The 22914-nt window shown below is 47.0% G+C and overlaps 1 long non-coding RNA gene across 1 annotated transcript; it reads left to right on the forward strand.

Moving 5' to 3' along the window:
* The first annotated feature begins 1508 nt into the window (after positions 1–1508).
* Positions 1509–21128, forward strand: LOC146174916 (uncharacterized). The gene is made up of 3 exons (XR_014701686.1): positions 1509–1595; positions 11066–11158; positions 20937–21128. It is a non-coding gene; the product is annotated as an uncharacterized LOC146174916 (long non-coding RNA).
* The last annotated feature ends 1786 nt before the right edge of the window (positions 21129–22914 follow it).

The raw sequence follows: 22914 nt of genomic DNA on the forward strand, positions 1-22914 counted from the left end.
ATTCTTAATTTATGTAAACTGCGGAACTATAAAAAACGCTCCCCAACACTTTCGTGTGCCTCGCCGACAGTTGGGTTTAACGTTGTGTCGGCCTCTCAACAATCTCAACATTCCTTCAATTTTCTGCAAAATAGCTTGTGAGCATTCTGGCAGTCTTGAGCCAATCGGTAGCGCAAAAGGTCCCCGCGCAGCTCCCAAAATTCATTTCTAACACGTTTTTCGTTGCAATCCTGGAAACAAAGAATGTTCCAAGTCCACCGCTACGGATGAAGGTGGGGCTTTTGAACGATGTTCGGATGCAGAAAACAATAATTACCGAGAATGTACAAGTTTGGAAAGCTGTCTCTATTTTTCAGTCGATTAGTGCATCGCTAGCGACTTATAAGATTTTCAAGAGATAACATTTGATTCACTCGAACTGTTATTTTTCGAAAACAATCGACGTTGCACAAACGTCACAAAAGTTAATTAATTCTAAATATTTTATTACAAGCAAACAAATAGATAGCTTACAATATTGCGGCGCTTTACATGGTAACTTCGTTGCAGCTAAGTCGACCAAAGAACACTTGGACGCATTACGTTCAATTAAAGGCATTAGAGACAGACTCAGTTACTTCTGAGGAGATTAATCTAAGTGTATTCGTAAGAGTTACTATAGAAGCACCGCGCTTTCAAATATTGCAGCAGGACCGAGACTTTGGCTGTTTTCTTACACTCAACATCATAATAAACTGGAAATGTTTTATGGATATCTTCTTTAAGCTTAAAAGCCCACTTTTTAAACTTCGCTCTACCGCACATTTAACCAAATAGACTAGAAGCATAGAGAACAACTACACTGGGTGGTGGGATAAAAATATGTTTTTTTTTCCTACACCAAAGTCCATTGCAAGGGAGGAATGATGCCGACTGACATGATAACAAAGTAACAATGTTTGTTTTTCCACTGCGAGACATCTAGCTGGCACCCAGTGCAATGTGGACTACGTATGTATATAAGATCAATTTGCTTATACGAAATGGGAAAGATTCAGCGGATGCTTACAAAAAGGGAAATTGTGTATATAACTCTGAAACCGTCAAAATATTGATTATTAAAGTCAGAGTCGATGTATGTTATGACACCAGAGATCAGAGAAAATTTTAAGTTCTGATTTCTAGGATATCAACGCTTCCAGTTTTAAGTCGAGCTGTGAGCAAGGTGCTCGTCTACTTGCCGATGTCATCGCATGTTAAACAAAAACAAAAGTGGGCGTAGGTAGAAGGTATTTAAGGAGTCCTCTACAAATTTTCCTAATAGCCTGAGTCACTTTCGAACGTCCAACTATGAAGAATAAAGAACAATCCATCTTAAATGTTTTCTTGAGTAAACGGGCATGTCCGAATAAATGCCTGGTTGGCTGTCAAGAAAGGCGCATAAAAGCTTCCAACATCAGCTTTTAATCTTTCATATTTGTCAGCAAAATACCGCAGTGTAAAAACTTTCAGCTGCATAAACATGCCACCCTTCCTTTCTACTTACAGGTTACCGCAAGCAAGCCTGTGTATTTCCACTAAGCCTCAACAAGTGTCCAGAAAAACCACACTTGAGTGTAAGTATGATGATTATAAATGCCATCTTACTGCTAATCCCTTATATGTACGCCACCATCGACGAGGAAGTACCTCCACCCGACACGTATTGTTAGCTGAATTGTAGCATGGGCTGCATAGGCACGTTGCCTCGCACGTGTACTTGAAAGTAAGTCATATGTAATAACTGTGCCACGCCCGAAAATTTCACCTCTGTTGTCTCGAATCAAAATTTATATTAAACCTTCTGGGGCTCCGCAGCTACTTCGTGTTTTAAACCGCGTGCGCGTTTTCCTATTTGTATTGTGTTTGCTCAGGCAGTTCGAGTGCTCATAAGCGAGCAGCTAATCTTGGGAACGGGATGTTAATAAGCGCGTCGGAAGCAAGGCGCGGGGAGGCCAGCGCAGGGCGGCCATCGAACGTCACGGGCCAGCGGGGCGCGCACGAACGACGGAAAGAACACCGGCGACACGATGGTGGAAGGAATGCCTGCAGAAATGGCCTAGGCGTATTCGCGTGAGTTGTTGCCAATGTCGCTTGTGCCCCCGCTAGTGCTTTGGCGCCATCGCTCACCCTATTCGCGCCGCAGTGTGTTTTATTTGCCGCTGTGAAGCCCTGACCCTCGTTCGGTTTTATCCCTGGCAGTGTAGTGTCCTGCTTGTCGGCATCATGTCTCCAGCGCAATGCAGTTTGTTTTGTTTGTTCCTTTTATTGAATCCTTTTTATTTATATGGAAATAAACCGGTGTTTTGAAAAGGCTGAAACTAATCGTCACTCGTCGGGCGAGACCATGGCTCGCGGACCCCTTTTCTAAAGTCAAGGCCTTCAACCTAATCCTACTAAGGCGAATACAATGGTAGTCTCGAATTAGTCTGCGCAAACACGAAATTTTGCTCACCCACTCCACAAATTTACCTGTCATAGTTTGAACCGAAATCGATGTGCAATCTCATTTGACTACGGCAAATGCTATGGTGATCTTTAAATTTGAACTGGGCCAAACCCATCATTGCTCATCAACCCACGAAAATTCAGCTGAGCATATTGAACCAAAAGTGATGTGGAACGCAATTCGACTACGACAAACATGATGGCGAAGTCTAAATTTGGATCGCTCCAACCCAAATTTCGCATGTATTTGAGCTAAAGTGATTTGGAGAAAAAGTTCTGTCCATATTTATTAGACAATGGGGTGCAAGACAATGGTCTCCTATTTCTGCCTCAGGCACCCCCAAAGTTTGACCAGACACCCAAATTTGACCTCGCTCTATTCAGACCAAACTCGATGCCCGACCAAATTTGCTTAAGTGAAACAGAATGGTGACCTGAGGACTTGCTAAGGCTACCACCACATTTGTACACCACCCTTCAAATTCTAGTTCGACAAATTTTACCCAAACTCAACCTCCATCCATACATGACCGTGCGTGGTACGATGGTAACAACCAAGTTTGGCCGTAACAATATTGCTAAAGTTTGAGCCGTACAATCCCAAAGATTTTACCGCGCCAATTCGCCCCAATGAAGTGCATGCAGCTAGCACAGAACCGGGTTAATTGGGGAAATATGGGAGAAGCCCTCGCCCTGCAGTGGGTATAGTCAGGCTGATGATGATGAATTTGCCACAAAATTGATGTAGCCAAAACTCACTGAGCCCGACATGATGGCGATCAGATTTTGTCCATGGCCATTTCTAAAATTTGGCCGAAACGATTGCCGAAAAAGCCTGTGCCTTATTTTCGTATGTAACATCACTGCAAAATGTTATATGAATGGTCGTTTTGTAACGTTATTAAGGGAATTCGAGACCGTTTTCCATGTTATCAACAGGCAGTACAGTAAAAGAGCTATATGTGAAGAGAACAAGAAGCGTGTCCAGTTTATAAAAACTGCAAAAAGGCGCAAACGCGATTCAATAGAGATATGTTCCAAAATAACTAAGATGAACCTAATAAAATTCTAGCGGCAAAAAATTCTACGCAGCAGTTATTATACATATATATATATATATATATATATATATATATATATATATATATATATATATATATATATATATATATATAGGCTATATTGTGAGCCTTCTGTGAACCTTCTTTCATTTGTACATGCCATGATCTTCTTCTTTCATTTGTACATACCATCATCATCGTCCCGCGGCGCCGGCTCCGGCACGCGCCTGGGTTCGTGATCGGATTAAAACGCTAGACAAGGCTTCGCTGTCCTTGCCGTCACGACCTCGCCGTCTCGACCTAGCCTTCTTTTACAAGTGGTGGAGGCGAAATTTGATCCCCTTGCTGCCTTGGGCCCTGCCTCTCGCTGGAGCTACGTTCCGATCGTCGTTTGGCAACTGCCACCATCGCTATGTCTACCGACAGTAACCACGAACAAGCCGGACCCTCTACCTCGGCTGCACCACCCCCTCCGACTGTGCCCACAAGACAGCGCGACCCGCCGCTGTTCGCTGGTCGTCGCGATGAAGACGTCGATGACTGGCTTGACACCTGCGAACGCTGCAGTGCCTACACCCGGTGGGACGAAGCTCTGAAATTTCTCAACATCTCTTTCTACCTTACTGAGGTCGCCAGGACTTGGTTCATCAACCGCGAGCCCCACACAACTAACTGGACCACCTTCAAACAGCAGTTCCGACAGTACTTCGCCGACCCGGCAGTTCGGACTGAGATCAGGAAGACCAAGCTCGCTTCACGCCGTCAAGGTCCTGATGAGTCATATGCGTCTTACATAGAGGCCATACTTGCACTCTGCCGGCGTATTAGTCCCACCATGGCGGAACATGAACGAGTACACCACGGCTTGAAAGGAATCAATTCTACGGCGTGTAACATCCTAGTTGCTCAGAATCCCTCAACTATTGATTCCATTATTACGACCTGCCAACGCATCGACCAGCTGCAGTCCTCCCGATTGCAGCCCGCCAACGCTACTGGCCCGAACTGTGCTGATCTCGACCTGCGGGCACTTATTCGAGCCATCATCCGCGAGGAGCTCCAGGCGCTCAAGCCTGTCTGTCGACACGGGTGCGAACACTCTTCCGCAACATCTAATGACGCAGGTCTTCGCAGCATCATCAAAGAAGAGCTGGCAACAATCACCGAACCTATAACATCTGGACCTCCGGCACCCCGCTCAGTACCGACTTACGCGCACGTCGCAGCATCCCCCCTCCTTTAGTTCCCCCGCCTCGACCGGTACCAAACTACAATCACGTCAATGCAATAACGACGGCTCAACCTGCACCACCCTATTACGCACCTTGGCGCCCCTCCCGACCAATTTGCTATTACTGTGGCATTAGAGGACATATATCTCGCGTCTGTCGTCGCCGCCTCCAGAACGAGCGCCGTGGTTACGATACCTTTGAAAGTGACATCCCTCCAACGTCATATTATCAACGCCGGTTTACTCCAAGCCCACCTCAAAGATCATCCCCACCTCCAGAATCCTCGTCTGAGCTTCGTGGAACCCATGCATCCCGACGTCGGTCCCTAGCCCCATACCGCCGCTCAGTTTCCCCTCTCCGACCCGCAACAACTATCCCTGTCCGCCATCCGGAAAACTAAGCGTTGCAGTTTCCGGAGGTCAAACTGTACTCTGCGAACTTACCAAAAGTCCTCCAGATCGCCCGCATAATGTGATTTCTGTTTTCGCTGAAGGATTACCGATCGAAGCATTGATTGATACAGGAGCTGCAATTTCTGTCATTCACGCTGATTTGTGCTACCGTTTGCGAAACGTGACGACACCATATGATGGGCCTGAACTCCGTGGAGCCAATGACGTCCCTTTGCGCCCTTTAGCAAAGTGCACCGTACGAATTGTTATTGACGGCGTCCGCCATCATGTGCAGTTTGCTGTGCTCTCACCATGTGCGCATCTGATGATTTTAGGATGGAATTTTTGTCAACCGCTTCGGCGTTAATTTCTTGTGGCGACCGTGTTATCCATATGACAGACAGCGATTTTTCATCTGAAGTTTCTGAACCACATCATCCCCTAGTTGCCGCCGCTGATACTGCTTTGCCTCCTCAGTGCGAAAAACTGCTTACCGTTGTTTCTGACCACATAATTGACGGCGACGTACTCATCGCACCATCTCATCGTCATCTTGCATGCGGTATCGCCTTCCCGTCTAGTCTTGTGAGGTTCTGCAACGGCTCAGCGACAGTAGCGGCCGCTAACACTTCACGTGAATCCCTCGTGCTCCCAAAAGGAACTTCTCTCCCCTGTATGGTGGATGTTCAACCTTTGTCCTTGATGGTGCTCACCGCCCCTCTGCCGCAGCGCCGTGTTTCGCCAGACGTCTCTCTTTCTGTTCTCACAAAGTCTATTAATCCTAACCTCACGCCGAACCAACGCCAAGAACTGCTGACACTGCTTCGACACCACCAAGCCATTTTTGATGTCACTTCTCCACCACTGGGACGGACTAGTGTTGCGCACCATCGCATCATTACTGAAGGTAACTCTATCGTTCGCCGACGGCCTTATCGGGTTTCCCTCTCTGAACAAAAAGTAATTGAAGAAAATGTAAATGACATGCTCCATCGCAATATTATTCGTCCCTCGACAAGCCCATGGTCCTCCCCAGTAGTGTTAGTTAAAAAAAAGGACGGCTCGGTACGCTTTTGTGTTGATTACCGGGCACTCAACAAAATTACCCGCAAAAGATGTATACCCAATGCCAAGAATTGACGACGCCCTTGACTCTCTCCAAGGCGCCGAATATTTCTCGACTTTGGACCTCCGTTCACGTTATTGGCAAATACCTATGCACGAGGACGATAAAGAAAAAATCGCTTTCTCAACTCCCGATGGCCTTTACGAATTTAATGTTATGCCTTTCGGACTTTGTAACGCACCAGCGACATTTGAAAGAATGATCGATACTGTGCTTCGTAGCCTAAAATGGAGAACCTGTTTATGTTACTTAGATGACATTGTCATCTTTTCGTCAACTTTTAACGACCATCTCACGCGCCTGAATGAGGTCCTCACGTGTCTCGCTTCAGCGGGCCTTCAGCTCAACACCAAGAAGTGCCACTTTGCACAGAAGGAAATTAAAATATTGGGACATCTAGTCAGCTATGACGGCATTCGTCCAGACCCTGAAAAAATCATCGCGGTCTTGAACTTTGCTCGTCCACAACGGATTACAGAATTGCGCAGTTTTCTCGGCCTGACGTCTTATTTCCGGCGTTTTATAAGTCATTTTGCAAGTATTGCTGCTCCACTTCAGGAACTACTTAAAGCACGCAGCCCTTTCGTGTGTACTGAACAGTGCGAAGCCGCTTTTAATAATCTGAAGCACGCCCTCACATCAGACCCTGTTCTTGGCCACTTCAGTGACAGAGCTCCAACCATCCTGCACACTGATGCTAGTGGTCTCGGTCTTGGAGCTGTACTCCTGCAGCGCGATGCAACTTCGCGTGAGAAAGTGATTGCCTTAGCCGGTCGGACTATGACTCCAGCTGAGAAAAACTACACCATTACCGAGCAGGACTGCCTTGCCGTCGTCTGGGCTGTCCAAAAATTTCGCCCTTACCTATATAGTCGTCATTTCACAGTTGTGACCGATCACCATGCTCTTTGCTGGTTGTCTTCACTCAAAAATTTGACAGGCCTACTTGGCCGTTGGATTCTACGCCTGCAAGAATACAATTTCGACGTCACTTATAAATCGTGGTCTCCAACACTAAGACGCCGACGCTCTTTCTCGCTGTCCACTTTCAGAATCGGCTTGCTGTTTTTCTTCCCAATGCATTTCCACCTATGATCACAGCCGACCATCTCTTTCCCCGACGTATATCACAACAGTTTCATTTGATGACTCTGAAAACAAACACGCTCTCCGCTCACAGAAATTAGCCGATGTCTACTGCCAACCCATCATCGACCGCCTTATTGGCGCTTCGGACCCACCCAATGCTCGGCTTCGCCGACAACTTCGCAATTTTAAGCTCGAAGATGGCATCCTACTCCGCTTCGTGTATTGCCCTGATGGAACTCGCTGGATCTCAGTCGTGCCGCGTGTGCTTCGTCCACGTATACTGGCGGCTCTCCACGATGACGCTACTGTAGGTCACCTTGGTGTTGACAAAACCTACGACCGAGTGAAAAAACGATTCTTTTGGCCTGGCCTATCTTCCTGCGTTGCCAAATAAGTCGCATCCTGCCCTCTGTGCCAACGTCGCAAACGGCCGACGTCTTCGCCCGCTGGCCTTCTACAACCTGTCCCTGTCCCGCCACGCCATTCGACGTAGTCGGCATCGACTTATATGGTCCCCTACCTCTCTCCGATGGGGGTAACCATTGGATTATAACAGCTGTCGACCACCTTACACGCTACGCTGAGACAGCACCTGTACCGAGCGGTTCCGCTCAAGAAGTAGCAAATTTCTTTTTGCGATCAATTGTATTGCGTCATGGCGCTCCTCGGGTGCTCCTAAGTGACCGCGGGACGGCTTTCTTATCGACAGTCGTTGCCGAAGTTCTTCACGCGTCATCCACCCTTCATAAGACAACCTCAAGCTACCATCCCCAGACTAACGGGCTGACTGAGCGATTTCACCGCACCTTACCGGACATGATCTTCATGTACATCACACCGGATCATCGAAATTGGGACACTATTCTACCATTCGTCACTTTCGCCTATAACACAGCAGTACAGCGGACTACCGGTTATTCTCCATTTTTCCTCGTTTATGGCCGTCCTCCCACTTCAATTCTCGACGCTTCCTTCTTCTCCACGTCCGACTACTCCACATCAGTACCTACCCAGTTCTTATCTCATGTGGCCAGATGCTGTCATCTTGCCCGCCTCAACACAGCAGCGTGCCAGGAAGACCGCAAGAATCGCTACGATTCTACGCATCGCGTGGTCTCTTATCGTCCCGGTGACGAAGTACTGCTGTATACACCACTGCGCACCCCTGGCCTTAGTGACAAATTCCACCACCGCTACCTTGGTCCCTACGAGATTATCAGCCAAACTTCTCCAGTTAACTACAAAGTCACGCCTGTTGATCCCCCAGCTGATCGACGCCACCGTGTAACTGAAATTGTTCATGTTTCTCGCTTGAAACCGTTTGTGCACCGCGATACATCGGTTAATTTGGCGCGACCAGGCTGGCCGCTTCCGACCCCCCGGGCAGATTGTGTGAGCCTTCTGTGGACCTTCTTTCATTTGTACATGCCATGATCTTCTTCTTTCATTTGTACATACCATCATCATCGTCCCGCGGCGCCGGCTCCGGCGCGCGCCTGGGTTCGTGATCGGATTAAAACGCTAGACAAGGCTTCGCTGTCATTGCCGTCAGGACCTCGCCGTCTCGACCTAGCCTTCTTTTACAATATATATAATTTAGGTATTAACAGTTATCTCTGTACGCAAGGTTTGATTCTCATTTATATCTCTGCGGGTGGCACTTTTATGACGGCAAAAAAAAAATGATCCACGTCGCATTTGTATCTCGATATGGTCACTTGTGCTTCTTGTAGTACTTATAAGTGAATGGCACGTTGTTTTGAATCCGTATGCGCGCACTGAGCGGCACGAATATGTTGAGTAGGGAAAATTATTTTTTTCTTGCGTGAAGAAAAAAAAGTTGGATAGAAAGGCCTAAGATTATCTTTAGGAATGGCTACTTGGGATTTTAGGTAAACGAAAAATTTAGGCACGTTTGATTAGTTTTCTGCAAAGATAGGTGTGTCAAGAAGTACTGCTTGTGAATTTCTCACGTAAACTAATTGCCCTGAGCCCTGTTATGGAGGGGTGGTTAGAAAAATAATTTTATGAAGCTAGTTTCTCGGGATGGTAAGGTAAAATATCTGTCGAGCAGAATTTTTTTTTTGCAGTTAATATTTCTCGGCTGGTAAACAGATAATTCACATAAAAAATATTTTATGCCTATTTCCGTAAACTGGATTTAAGGGTGGTTTAAGCTTATATTCTTCCAGAACGAAATTCCCTGCCAATATTGAATAGCTTACTTCATTTTAAGTTTTTGACCTCACTAATACATATATTGTGGAACAAATAGATTATGGCACTCTAGGTTAAGAGGCTCTCAACGCCGGCCTTTTTGTTTTCCAGATTCGAACTGGCTGTTTTGAAGTGTTTTGTTAATTTTAGCTTGAACACGTCGTATATGCGTGTGCATGAGCGTTTTTTGTTTGTTTTTGTTTGTGTGTGCTCAGATTTGTGCTTGTATACAGGTAGAGAACCTGCAATAATGAGTATTCTTGAGAAAATATTTTAGTAGAAAAAGTCCCCTAAGTATGGTTGTTTTCTACATTTATAGCCAGTATTTTTACCTCTTTAGTAGTGAGCTCTTCTAGATAAGATTTATTAACTGCGAATAAAACAAACAAATATCTGCAATTTGTTCTTTGATGTATGAATAGATACAATGCGTAGTTTTCTTTTACATAGCTGAAAGAATGTTTTGGTGATAATCAGTTATGATGGCGAAATATGGCAGCACGACATATGTATTTACGAGGAAGCAATACACGATTGTATGCCATGACTGGCTCCGGCCTCACTATGTATTATGATAGCTTACCGAGAATGATAGCAACAATAATCACGGGATGCTGCTACCATCTGCTTCAGCGAAGACCAGGGCCTGCAGTATAAAGCTGCTTATGTGGTTTAGCGTTGTTGCGCCGATGGGTCAGTGATTCTGCCATCACAGAACCATATGTCCGTCTCCTGCAGCAGACGCCCATATGTGTGGCCCTTTATGGGGATTATCCTTTTTCCAAGCTTTTCATCCCAGAAGAGGAAGGCACCAGGCAGCACAAGGGATTGAACCTGGTGCCTCTCGAATGTTAGGTGGATGCTCTAACAGAAGGCCACAGTTTTGCAGTCCTTCGCAGTGTCAAAATATATTTCTGAAGAATCTGTGATTATATGGGTTTGAAAATTTTTTTCACAATCTTTGTACATACCAAGTAAAATTTTCATCACCTAAAAATTGCCTGCGAAACGGATAAATATTTCCTCCGACGATTTATGACGCTTCCTCAAGAACACATTTTATGCCTTTAAGAGCTAACAATTTAAATTTGCAGGAAATTATATTGGGCAATTATGGTTGTGCCGCTTAGACGCACAAACCATTAGAAATAACGCAAGCAAACGTCACGACGCCGAACAAATGCCAAGAAAGAAACCAGTTTGAACATTATTTTGATGTCGGAGGGAGATAAGAACTGTTGCATATTCTGGGAGAAATGCAGCACCTTTCTATCGAACAGAAGCCCTACAGTTGACACCATAGAAATCTTGTCAAAATTCGCTATTATCAAAGAAGGCCACAAAATTTTGACATTTAACATTCCTTACAAAACACTTCGCTATTATCAGCGCATATTGTTTAGGTGTAGTTGCTGAAACTAAATATATGCGCCTTTCGTTTCCTTTGTGTGTTAAGAAGTGCCATGATTTTTTCTTCTACAGAAAAATGTACTCGAATTCTGCACCTATACCTGCAAGAAAAACAACAAATGGTATTTTGGCTACTATCAAAGCCATGACAGGAGCACATGTTTGGTAAGTACGCCAGCGAGCAGCACACTATTTGGTAGTCTTTTTTAAGCAGCATCATTGCCATTTATATGTATTTAAATGATCGAGTTTACTGCCATAGGATCGTAAAGCTATAAAGCTGTATTTAAGCGACAATGAACGTAAGAAACCAGGACCAAAAGATCTTAGAGACCACTCAAGCAAAATGATTCGGCAGCACTTCAGCGCTTATTGGAATCAATAAGTGACGACTACAACAGCTCTCTGCTTTAGGCACTCATTTAAAAGCATCGCCTCTGTCTTCAAAAAGAAAACAAAGTACTTAGAAATAACTACGAATTTTAGACACCTAGGGGCAACTAGCGACAAAGGCGCAGAACAGGCGCGTTTTTATGGCGCCGCGTCCGCAGTGGGGGTACAGTGGTACTATCAAGAAATATTTCAGAATTTAGTTTTACAATATGGAGAAAGGGATTGTATGGGCCGAGAAGTTGGGGTAAAAGCATTTGACTCAAGCATTTGTGATGACAAGTCGGTGTCCAAACTCAGATTTGATGTCTCGGCTTGTAATCTGCGTTGCGTCGTCGTAATGTTTATCATCGGGCGTCGGTGCGCTTCTGGCGTTTAATGCTCAGCCTGTTAAGTTATCGAATTTTCTTTGGACACTGAAGATAGGCTTGGATTTTGAGATAGCCCTTGTCTGCGACGTGCAGTAGCATTTCATCAAGCGTGATCGCGAGCTGCCTGTCAGAGTTGAAACCGGGTCGATCTCGGCATTCTTTAGACGGTGATGATATCTGCGCAGATAAAGTATCTGATGCTGTCCAACGTCTTGAGTTTGGCCTCAACGTGCATGACAAATATGTTTGCGATCTTTTATTTTTTTCAGACTCTCTGTAAGAACGTCGGGCTAGGGATAGCTTACGGTCCTCTGTCAGAGCCTTACCCGGCGGTAGTTCAAGATAGCTTGCATAAGCTCCGCCGTAAATGCACTCCCCCTTACTGCTAGGCTCAGCATACACCTGTATTGTCTCCTCTCATAGGTTTTCCGGCACAAGCTACGTTGTGTTGTTGTGTATGATGTTCATCACGAAAAAGACAATGTGTAGGGATGAGTATGACAAACGACGCCTGAATTTGAAACAAGAGAAAAATTTGCCTCACTAGTATTCCGCTGGATGTTTCAAGTCAAATCCGAGGGCTCTTGCTGAGAGTATCGGCTGCAACAAACTGTTAAAAGAACGCCTGCTCGTCGACTACTTGCAGCACATCACTCTAGCTAGAGACAAGCAGTCTGCGTCGGAGAGCTTCCGCCAGAGTTGTAGTCCACAGTGATGTCGAAGTCATGGAGAATAAGGTAACATCAAGCAAGGAAGAGTATGGACCTACCAAGTTGGCAAGCTTTAACTGGACGTGCTGATTGCTCAAAATCTCAGTCTGTATAGCTATGAGCGCCAAATAGATGTGGCCAGATGATGCCGTGATAATTATTCTCATCGTAGGGTAATTGGCTTCGGCATTGAACAGGAAACGGCGGGCATATACAGTAAACTGTTGCCTTCCGTCATGCTTCCAAACAAGCAAGGTACATAGGTCCACGCTCCTTGTATCGATGGAATTTCAGTTTGTTTTTCAATAAATGGCCGAGGACGGAGTTCTAATGTAAGCCTTACTCTAGCTCCTTACACCTTTCTCTATGTGGGGGCGACTACCTAAATAATAATTTGGCATTTGTAATCTGCTTCCAAGCTTCAGCAACGCGTAAAACGTGGCTAACAAATTATTGGAATAATCGCTAAATGTACTGAATCTGATGCCAACTTTATTAGCCGGACAAATCTTTGTGATCACATATGTTTTCTGCGAATGTCAGTGATATTCATCCTTCCATAGCAGACGGCCCTTGAAGAGATCCCCAGGGCCGGCCTTGCTTTATCCCGCGCCCTGTGCAAACTCTGCCAAGGCGCCCCCCCCCCCCCCTCTCATCCCCTCGCCTGTTGTAAGAATTTGACACAATATTTATTTGTAACGTAATCTTAGTATAGCCAGTACCGTGGTGAACCTCAAATTTTTGTGTACTCTGCCCCTAATGTACTTACCTTCCGCTGAAATGCTGTCCAACCTCTTTTTACTGCGGTCTGCTCAGCCATGCCTTCCAAAATCAGATAGGCTACGATTTTACGCATCAGGCCCCTCAAATATTGGTTCCATTCAAATATAACAAAAGTTGATGTCCAACGTAACTTGACTATGGCCATTTACCTAGAGCCCCCAAAATCTGGCCCAACAATCCCTCAGAATATTAGTTCCTTTCAACTTCGTGTCTTTATACGTGTGTGACTAGGATGAACTGAGTTGTTGCTTCCACAGTTTTATGGGCCACTTCGAAAATTCGGCCCATCAATACCAAAAATTGATTTCGTCAAAATTTACCCAAAATCGATGTTGAACCTTATTACTATGTCAACTCAGTGGTGAGCTCTATATTTACGTTTGCCATCGCCATAATGTGTCACTCGTACGCATTCTCCGCATGGAGATGGCGGCGTGTGGCCGCGGAACTTATTACAGCCTCTACTAACTTGGGAGCTAAAAACTATGAGCTTTGCTTTGGCGGGGCTCACTGTGGCTGGGTAGGCTATGTTCGTAGGGAAGCTGCTCCCGCAGCTGCTACTTTATAATGGAGTCTTGACAAGTGATATGTGCGAGGATAGCGTGCACCTGGGCGACTCAAGCAATGCTCGCCGGGGGGTATTAGATCTAGCCCGTTACGAATGTGCTGGGCATCAGTGTTGCAGTTGAGTTCTTATCTTTGAGTAAAAAGAGTTTCAGTCACTGACCAAGTCAATATGAAAAAAGAAGACGTTTCGGAACCCCTACGGGTTCCTTGATCACAAGGAACCCGTAGGGGTTCCGAAACGTCTTCTTTTTTCATATTGACTTGGTCAGTGACTGAAACTCTTTTTACTCAACTACCATGCCTGACCAGACGAACTTTCGTCGAACCCTTGACTACTAGTTCTTATCTTTATTTCCTCGTTGGCTTGCTACTGTGGCTTACTAGGTAAGAAACGGGGCCCGTACAAAAAGACCGCCACGACATGGATGATCTGGCGTGATACAGCTGCAGCCGCGGCTTCGTGCAAGAAAGGAGAGACGCGGTCTGTGGCACGTCAGTTGAAGAATTATGGGGTGTTATCTGGCCTTCTAAGCTCAAAAAGCATTGGCAGTGTAGTGAACTACACTAGAATATACGAACACGAGGATGAAGTAGGCGAGAATATCACGAAGACGAGGATAAGGACGACGAAGTGCTGCTGCGCTGCTCAAGCTCGCTTGTGGAGATCTAGACTGGCTCTATTATTCTGTGGTTCGCCGTGTAACTCGAGAGGGCTATTATCCCTGTTGAAACTCAGTAAGAAAACCCCTTTCATTTGGTTGAGGTGAGACTTTCCTGCCGCCCTGGAGCTCCGCAGCCGCACACTCCCGACGAAAGCAATGAACGACACTGCCACCACAAGTTCAACCGGCCCCTCATCCGCCGTGTTCTGCGCTGGAGCTTTGCGCCAGCGTGATCCTCCTATCTTCAGCGGAGCCGGCGACCATGGCGTGGAAGACTGGCTGGCCTCATATGAGCGGGTCAGTATTCACAACTACTGGAACGACAACCAAAAACTCAATAAAGTCATTCTCTACCTAACGGGCGTTGCAAACCTATGGTTCCGCAACCACAAGGCCGATATCACATCGTGGTCTACTTTCAAGGCTAGTTTTGCAGAAATTTTCGGCCGGCCTGCAGCGCGCAAGTTGCGCGCTGGGCAACGCCTGCGCGGCCGTCGACAGCTTCCTGGTGAGAATTTTGCCACCTATATTGAAGTGTCGTAGACCTGTGCAAGCGCGTGGACTATTCAATGTCAAAGAGCACCAAGATTGATCACATTATGCAAGGAATTGATGATGACGCGTTCCAAATCCAGCCACCGTCGTCGGCGTTATCAACGCATACCACAACTTTGATTAATTACGCAAGCGCCGTAACGTCACTCGCTCTTCGCTCTCACACCTAGCGCCGCTTGCAGCTTTAACACCTGAAGCAGACCAGCCCACCTTGCTGCCACAAATAAAGCAGTTCGTTCGAGAAGAAGTTGCCCGTCAACTATCCCTCGTTGGCCAACGACATGACGCTCCCACTGCTTTAGTGCCAAAGTTGCAGCAAGTCATCCGTCAACAGGTTGCGGAAGCACTCCCCACGCTTCCTGAAGCTCCTTCTGTAGCTCCTTTGACATGCGTCGAAGCACCAGTCCAGTATAGTCAACCTGCTGTTCCAGCCCCTTTAACCTACGCGGCTGTGGCGGCGCGGCCACCGCCTGAGCCGTCACCACCCATGCAGCCTGTCCTACGTCCTGCACCGCTTCCGCAAACGGCCCCGCTTCATCCTCCCACTCCGCGCTATTACAACCCTTGGCGTGCTTCGGACAATCGTCCTATTTGCTACTACTGTGGTTTCGCTGGACATGTGGCCCGTCAATGTCGTCGTCGCATGGTCGAGCCTGCGTCTTCTGATTACTCGCCACCGCTGCTTTGTTCTGCCCACTCTCCGCCTGCGTATGCCACAGAACAGCGTTCGTATACAACCCGTCGTTCTCCTTCTCCGCTTCGCCGGTCACTGTCACCAATGCGCCGGCGACCACCACCTGCTGACGCGGGAAACTAAGCTCCGCGGTTCCTGAGGCAAGAACTGCGTACTCTGCGAAAAGCTCAAGGCCTCATATTTCGACCACGAGCGTTATAATAATTTCTATCGATGGTCTGTCCGTATATGCGCTGGTCGATACGAGTTCTGCTGTGTCAGTGATTCATGAGCAACTCTGCCGACGATTACGAAAAGTTACGACGTCATTTAACGGTTTGTCACTCCGCACTGCCAGTGAAGAGAGGATTGCCCCTTCAGCAGCATGTACAGCGCTTGTCGTCATTGAAGGTATTTTGTACAGTGTCGAGTTCGTAGTTTCGTCATTTTGTTCCCACGACATGATCCTCGGATGGGACTTCTTGTCTGAAAAAACTCCGTGATCGATTGCGCCCGAGCTGAAGTAGAATTTTCTGCACTGTGCGACGCACTGCCCAACGACAACCGTTCAGTGTGTCCTCAAAAGCTGACCATCGCTGAAGATGTCGACGTAGCACCAGAGGCTTGTGCCCTTGTGTCTCTCTCGTGTCCTGCCGTGTCAGACGTTAGTGTTTTATTTACGCCGTCTGCATCCTTCATCCACCGCAAGCACCTGCCACTGCCATCTGCTGTTCTCGATGTTCACGGTGGCTTCACGAAGCTACTCGTCTACAATCCGTCTCCGCGCCCGATTACTCTGCTACGCGGGGAAACTCCCGGTTCTATTAAACCAGCCCACCTTCTCTCTGACCTGGACGCCTCCGAGACCTACCGCAGTAACTACATTGATGTCCTGCAGTCCGATCCGACGCCTGATTCATTGCCAGACGACTTCTTTCGAACCGCCATCAATGACGCTCTTCCTTCCACCTACCGAACTCAGCTTGGGGCCCTTTTGCAGACATTTCGCTCCGCCTTCGACGCCGCCCACACACCTCTCTGCCGCACTTCCCCAGTCGCGCATCACATTCAAACCGGCTCTAACTCGCCTTTTCGACAGCGCCCCTATCGTGTGTCAGCGGCAGAGCGTCGCGTGATGGATGAGAAAGGTGAGGACAAGCTACAATGTGGTGTAATCCATCCATCACAAAGCCCCTGGTCGTCACCAGTGGTGGTAGTGAAAAAGAAAGATGGCACGTTTCGCTTTTGTATCGATTACTGGCGCCTCAACAAAATTACCCCCAAGGACAATTACCATATTCCGCGTATAGACGACGCTCTTGATTGCCTCCAAGGTGCGAGTACTTTTCATCTCTTGATTTACGTTCAGGTTACTGCAAGTACCAATGACCGCCTGTGACAGAGAGAAGACCGCATTTGTGACGCCGGATGGCCTCTATGAATTTAATGTGATGCCCTTCGGTCTGTGCAATATGCCCGCCACATACGAGAGGATGATGGATAACATCTTGCGGAAGTTCAAGTGGCACATCTGCCTCTGCTTCTTGGACGACATTGTTGTCTTTTCCACCGACTTCGCTACGCACCTAGAGCGCTTGCGGCAAGTATTGGTTTGCTCTGCTGACGCCGGCCTGCAACTGAATCTCAAGAAATATCACTTCGGTGCCAGGGAGTTGACTATTTTGGGGCACATCGTCTCTAAGGAAGGTGTTCGCCCTGATCCGGCCAAGCTGCGCGCAGACGCGGAGTTTCCTAAGCCGGTTTCGCTCAAGCAACTTCAAAGCTTCATAGGTCTCTGCTCCTATTTTCGGCGCTTTGTGCAGAATTTTGCTTCCATAAATGCACCCCTGACGGAACTACTAGGAGGAAACAGTGACTTAGCTGCATGGTCGGTCGAGTGCGATGAAGCGTTCAACGCATTTTGCCGTCTTTTGACTTGGCCACCAATCCTTCGCCACTACGACCCGACAGCACACACTGAGGTCCATACTGATGCGAGTAGCGTTGGCCTCGGAGCTGTCTTGGCACAACGGAAAAACGGTTTTCACGAATACGTCGTCGCGTAAGCGAGTCGTGTCCTCTCTAAAGCTGAATGCAACTTTAAGGAAAAGGAGTGTTTGGCAATTGTTGGCATTAACGAAATTCCGACCCTACCTTTACGGTCGCCAGTTTGACGTCGTCACGGACCACGACGCGTTATGTTGGCTGTCCTCTCTTAAAGACCCGTCCAGCCGCCTCGCACGATGGGCTCTCCGCCTACAGGAATTTGACATCCGCGTTATATATCGCTATGGCCGTAAACACATGGACGCCGACGCACTGTCTCGTTCTCCCCTCTCCAACGAACCTGCTTGCTCTACGGCGGCTGATCCCGTCCTCTCCTCTCTAACCATCGCTGACATGCCTGCGGAGCAGCGCAAAGACCCGTGGCTCGCATCTCTTATTGACATCGTGTCCACTTCTCCTAACGCTGCTGCGCCTTCTCGGGCTTTACGTCGTCAAGCACCACACTTTTCCCTACGAGACGGTGTTCTCTACCGCCGCAATTATATGACTGATGGTCGACGGTGGCTTCCCGTCATTCCCCGCCATTTACGACATGACATTTGCGCCTCTTTCCAAGCCGACCCTCAGTGTGCCCATCCTGGTATAGTCAAGACGTTTCAAAGAATCTCCCAACGCTACTATTGGCGCGGCATGTACGGTTATATTCGCAAATACGTCCGCTCCTGCATCACCTGTCAGCGCCGGAAGTCATCCACACCTCGTGCTTCTGGCCCCTTACAACCACTTCCATGCCCGGCCCGCCCTTTTGACCGCATTGGCGTTGACCTTTACGGGCCGCTTCCCTGCACGGTTTCTGGGCACCGGTGGATTATCGTCGGCATCGACCACCTCACCCGGTATGCCGAGACAGCCGCTTTACCCGCCGCTACTGCCCGCGAAGTTCCTCTGTTCTTGCTACATCATTTTGTTCTTCGCTACGGCGCGCCGAGAGAGCTGCTGAGTGACCGAGGACGCGTCTTCCTTTCTAACGTCGTTGAAGCTCTCCTGGCCGAATGTCGCATAATACATCAGACCACAACAGCCACCACCCTCAAACTAACGGGTTGACTGAGCGCGTCAATCGTACTCTCGGAAATTTGCTGACGATGTACGTTGCCGCCGATCAGACTAACTGGGACGCTGTTCTTCCTTTCGTGACATACGCTTACAACACCGCCACGCAGTCAACTACTAGATTTAGCCCTTTCTTCCTCCTTTATGGGCGTGAGGCGTCGTCCACGATGGACACTATTTTACCATATCGTCCCGACTCCACCGAGTGTACTCTTTTTTCAGATGTTGCCAAACATGCGGAGGAATGTCGCCAGTTTGCCGGGTGGTTTACATCGGAATCTCAAGGCCGCCAAAAGCATCACCACGACAAAGATCATACGCCACACGTTTTTCCTGCAGGACCCCTTGTTTGGCTTTGGGTTCCCGGCACCCCGCCGGGATTGTCATCAGAATTTTGAACCGAGTATCACCGCCCCTACCGCATTATCCGTCAAACCTCTCCTGTGAATTACATCGTGGAGCTGCTCACTACATCTTCGGACATGCGTCATCGCGGCCGCGAAACTGTGAACGTGAGCCGCCTCAAAGCGTACTAGGATCCGCTCCTCTTGCCATCGCCATAGGTCGCCAGGATGGCTCCTCCTCGCTCCGGGGGAAATTGTAGTGAACTACACGAGGATACACGAAGACGAGGATAAGGACGACGAAGTGCTGCTGCGCTGCTCGAGCTCGCTTGTGGAGACCTAGACTGGCTGTGTTCTTGTGTGGTTCGCCGTGCAACTTCGAGAGGGCTATTATCCCTGTTAAAACACAGTAAAAAAACCCTTTCCACAGCAATGAAAACCTGAGTAACAATAAAGCGAGTAATTACAATAAATGTGGATTCAAATTTCAGCTAAGGTGGAACATGAAAACAACAGTTTCGATGCGTATAAAACGAGTAATACTGAACAATGGGGCTGGCCCTAGACTGCATGTATCTGCAATGAAGTGCTCTAGTTCTGCACCGATAAGGCGAATGCTTCAGCGGTTAATTTAGAGAAAGTGGGATTGTCGAGGCATCGCATGTCAAGCGATTAATGGATGTATAAGTTTATTCCGCGTCTCGCACCTTGCCAACTGCATCACTGAGAGGAACCGATAAAAAAATTTGATGTTGATATCAAATGAGACATGGACTGAATGGGTTTCAAGCTGCCATCCCATGCGCACAGATCCACGCACGTTATTAAGTTCGCAAATGACTGGCCTTTATCAACGCATTCTAAATTTTATGGACCCCTTATGTATCATAATTATTATTTTATGCCGCAAATCCACCTTAAAGTTTCCCTAAGTGACTGTGCAGCTAGATGATGGAGGTAGTAAAAGCAGGTCGTCATATCCTTCACAACCTAAAGAGTCCTTATCAGCTACAGCTTTGGCAGATGTCTTTGACAAGTTGTGCAAATAAGGTTTTTTTCATCAATTTATATCTTCTACCAGTTATATCCCAATTTTTACACAGTACTTTTTCATTTCTTCTTCTTTGGCCATGTAGGCTGGCATTCTTTATCTTCTTGATAAATTTATTTGCAAAGAACAAATATTATTTTGCTCTCCCCAACAGCTATTCTGTAGCACCATTGTAATTATCTTACCGTGCGGACATTTGCCAGCACAAGTCCTTATGGGCGCCGACTTCTGGAACCACATGCAAAGAAGTCCGTTAAACACAGGGTGAATGACAAAAGCAGTCCAGACAAGGCGGTCGAAGAATTGAATCTGAAAATGGTTTTTCGAGATGGATACATATTTAGTTCTAATTCGCAAAATTAGCATAAAGTGCTGCTTAGCATAAATTAGCATAAAGTGGTCACGAAGAGTCGGACACGACTGAACGACTGAACTGAACTGAAAGGTGTTATAATATGCGCAGCACACCGTTGCGGTATGAGAATGGCGTTTTTACAAAAAGAAAACTAACAAATCTGCCTTTGCACCTTTATTACATGTCTCGCTGATTTTGTCCGTCAACGTTTTTCATATGAAGGTGATTTTTCCGGAAAACGCAGTTCACATAAATAACATCTCTGCTGCAGAGGATTCTATTAGCGTTTTTATTAACATCAATAGCTTATGTGATCATTCCATTGGATAAGTTGTAATTGTATATTTCCTTCTTCGCTCCAGCTTACGGGTACAACAAACAAACTGGGTTCCTGCTGCTATGGACTCTGTGTTCCAAGAGGAACACCGTGTGCGATCCCAAATTAGGTGATTAATCTGAAAACACTGCCAAAAAACTGAAATCTGGCATCGGAAATTGCTTGATCTCTAAGGATGCGCTGTGTTTACTGGAAATAATAAAATATCAGTTGACATTCTCATATGCTCTGCTCTTGGATTATCTATATATCTTCAACCTATAAGGCTGAAGTAAATAACGAATACAACGATTAGAACACTTGAAGACACTACCATTTGAAGAAAAGGGTCAAATTGTTTCCTATGAATTTATAGGTATGCCCTAATAATAGAAAATAATATATTTGGAGGTATCTGAATATCAAGGTTTATGGTAATGCAAGAAAGCTTTTGTTTTATACTCGTCTCCAAATTATTTTTCTGTCTACATTGGAATATTTCTATCTCACTCCAGAAACTATTAAGCATATCAAAAACTTGTTCTATCGCACTTCTTAAAAAATTGAAAAGCTATAATGTTTCTAGAAAATATATGCTCTGACGGGGATATGACCATTGCATCCACCTTCCAATAAATACGTGCAGCCATCCTCCTCGCCAGGAGTGATGGTCGGCTTCAGCATGGTGATATCCGTATAAAACAAGCTTTGGACCTGAACTTCTTGAAAAAAAAAATGTTATTTTTCTTGCCCTCTTTTGTACGGCTTCCCTTCCGGCTGTAAATGTTGTCATCTTCTAACAGCAGGTATACTACATAAGGCAATGGTAATTCGAGCATAACGCGTAACAAAAAGTCAACCCCCTCTCCGAATGTTGGGGCCAACACCACAAAGTCTTCAAGATAAACTAAACCTGTCTGCTATTTGGCAGCTTCAAAAGAGTAAGCGGATTGGCTAGCTGGTTTTCCATTACCTATTTCAACTGTACATCGTTGTCACCCGTTAATAATTAGAGGATTATTACCTATGCGCCCTCAACGGTGCGCACACTCCCAGATGTCATTAGAGTGAGTAGGGGTAGCTGTTCCGGTCGCAAAGGAGATGCCCTCGACCTGCGTGGCAAGCCCAGCCGGAATTCAACTACCTTGTAGTGACAGAAGCAGGTGGCCGTTTGGTGCCCACCTTTCGCCGGTTCAAGCCAGAGTAAGGGTCGGAGTCAGAAGCAACAAGCAAAACAAACTTTATACACAGCAAGAGACGATATAGAGGAATACACACGATCACTTAAAGTGTACAGACGAAAAATTCACAGAAACCAACGCTAATCATGCAACTAATGAGGTATTCAATAACACAGAGGCTTACAAAACAACACACGAGAGAGTCAAATAAACAAACACCAAATTGTTCACCGGGCACTGTTGCAGTCCGACTCCTCAAGAGTCACGATGTGACCGCCATGCAAAACGTGCGCCGCTCTCTCCCAGGTCTGTGGGCTTGCCAACAGCGGGTGATCCCCGGGAGTCCAGCAGAAGCATTGCGAACACGCCGCAATCACTAACGAAAGCGCCGCGCCCTTCTTAAATAGGGCGGGCCGCGTCTGTCAGTCAAGACACGCCAAGGCTAGCGCGCACACACACTTAGCTTCGCTTGTTGAAACATTCTATTTTCCTTCCGCCGAGCCGCGCGTAGTCATTGGTCAGAATCCGTCGAACGTTCCAGAGACAGCTGGCATTTTCCAGAGTGATGAATCAGAGTACTCGCCTGGTGAAGAGAAAGAGGGAGACGCTGACGCGTACCAAGCTACGCGCTCTCTCGCGGGAAAGGAGACTTTTCTCGAAAGTCGTAGATTCTTCGATGAGGTGCCGCGCCGGCCTCGCGCCGCGCTGGCTCGATGAAAATGTGCTCCGATTTCGTGACAATGGCACATACGGACAGAGGACACGTAAACCCACACACGAGCCCTGAACTGCAACTTATTTCAGAAGTCCGCCAACCACAACTTATATAACCCCAAGCAACCG

Source organism: Amblyomma maculatum, chromosome 11, assembly GCF_055883805.1.
Source record: "Amblyomma maculatum isolate TAMU_Amacu chromosome 11, ASM5588380v1, whole genome shotgun sequence".
Lineage (NCBI taxonomy): Eukaryota > Metazoa > Arthropoda > Arachnida > Ixodida > Ixodidae > Amblyomma > Amblyomma maculatum.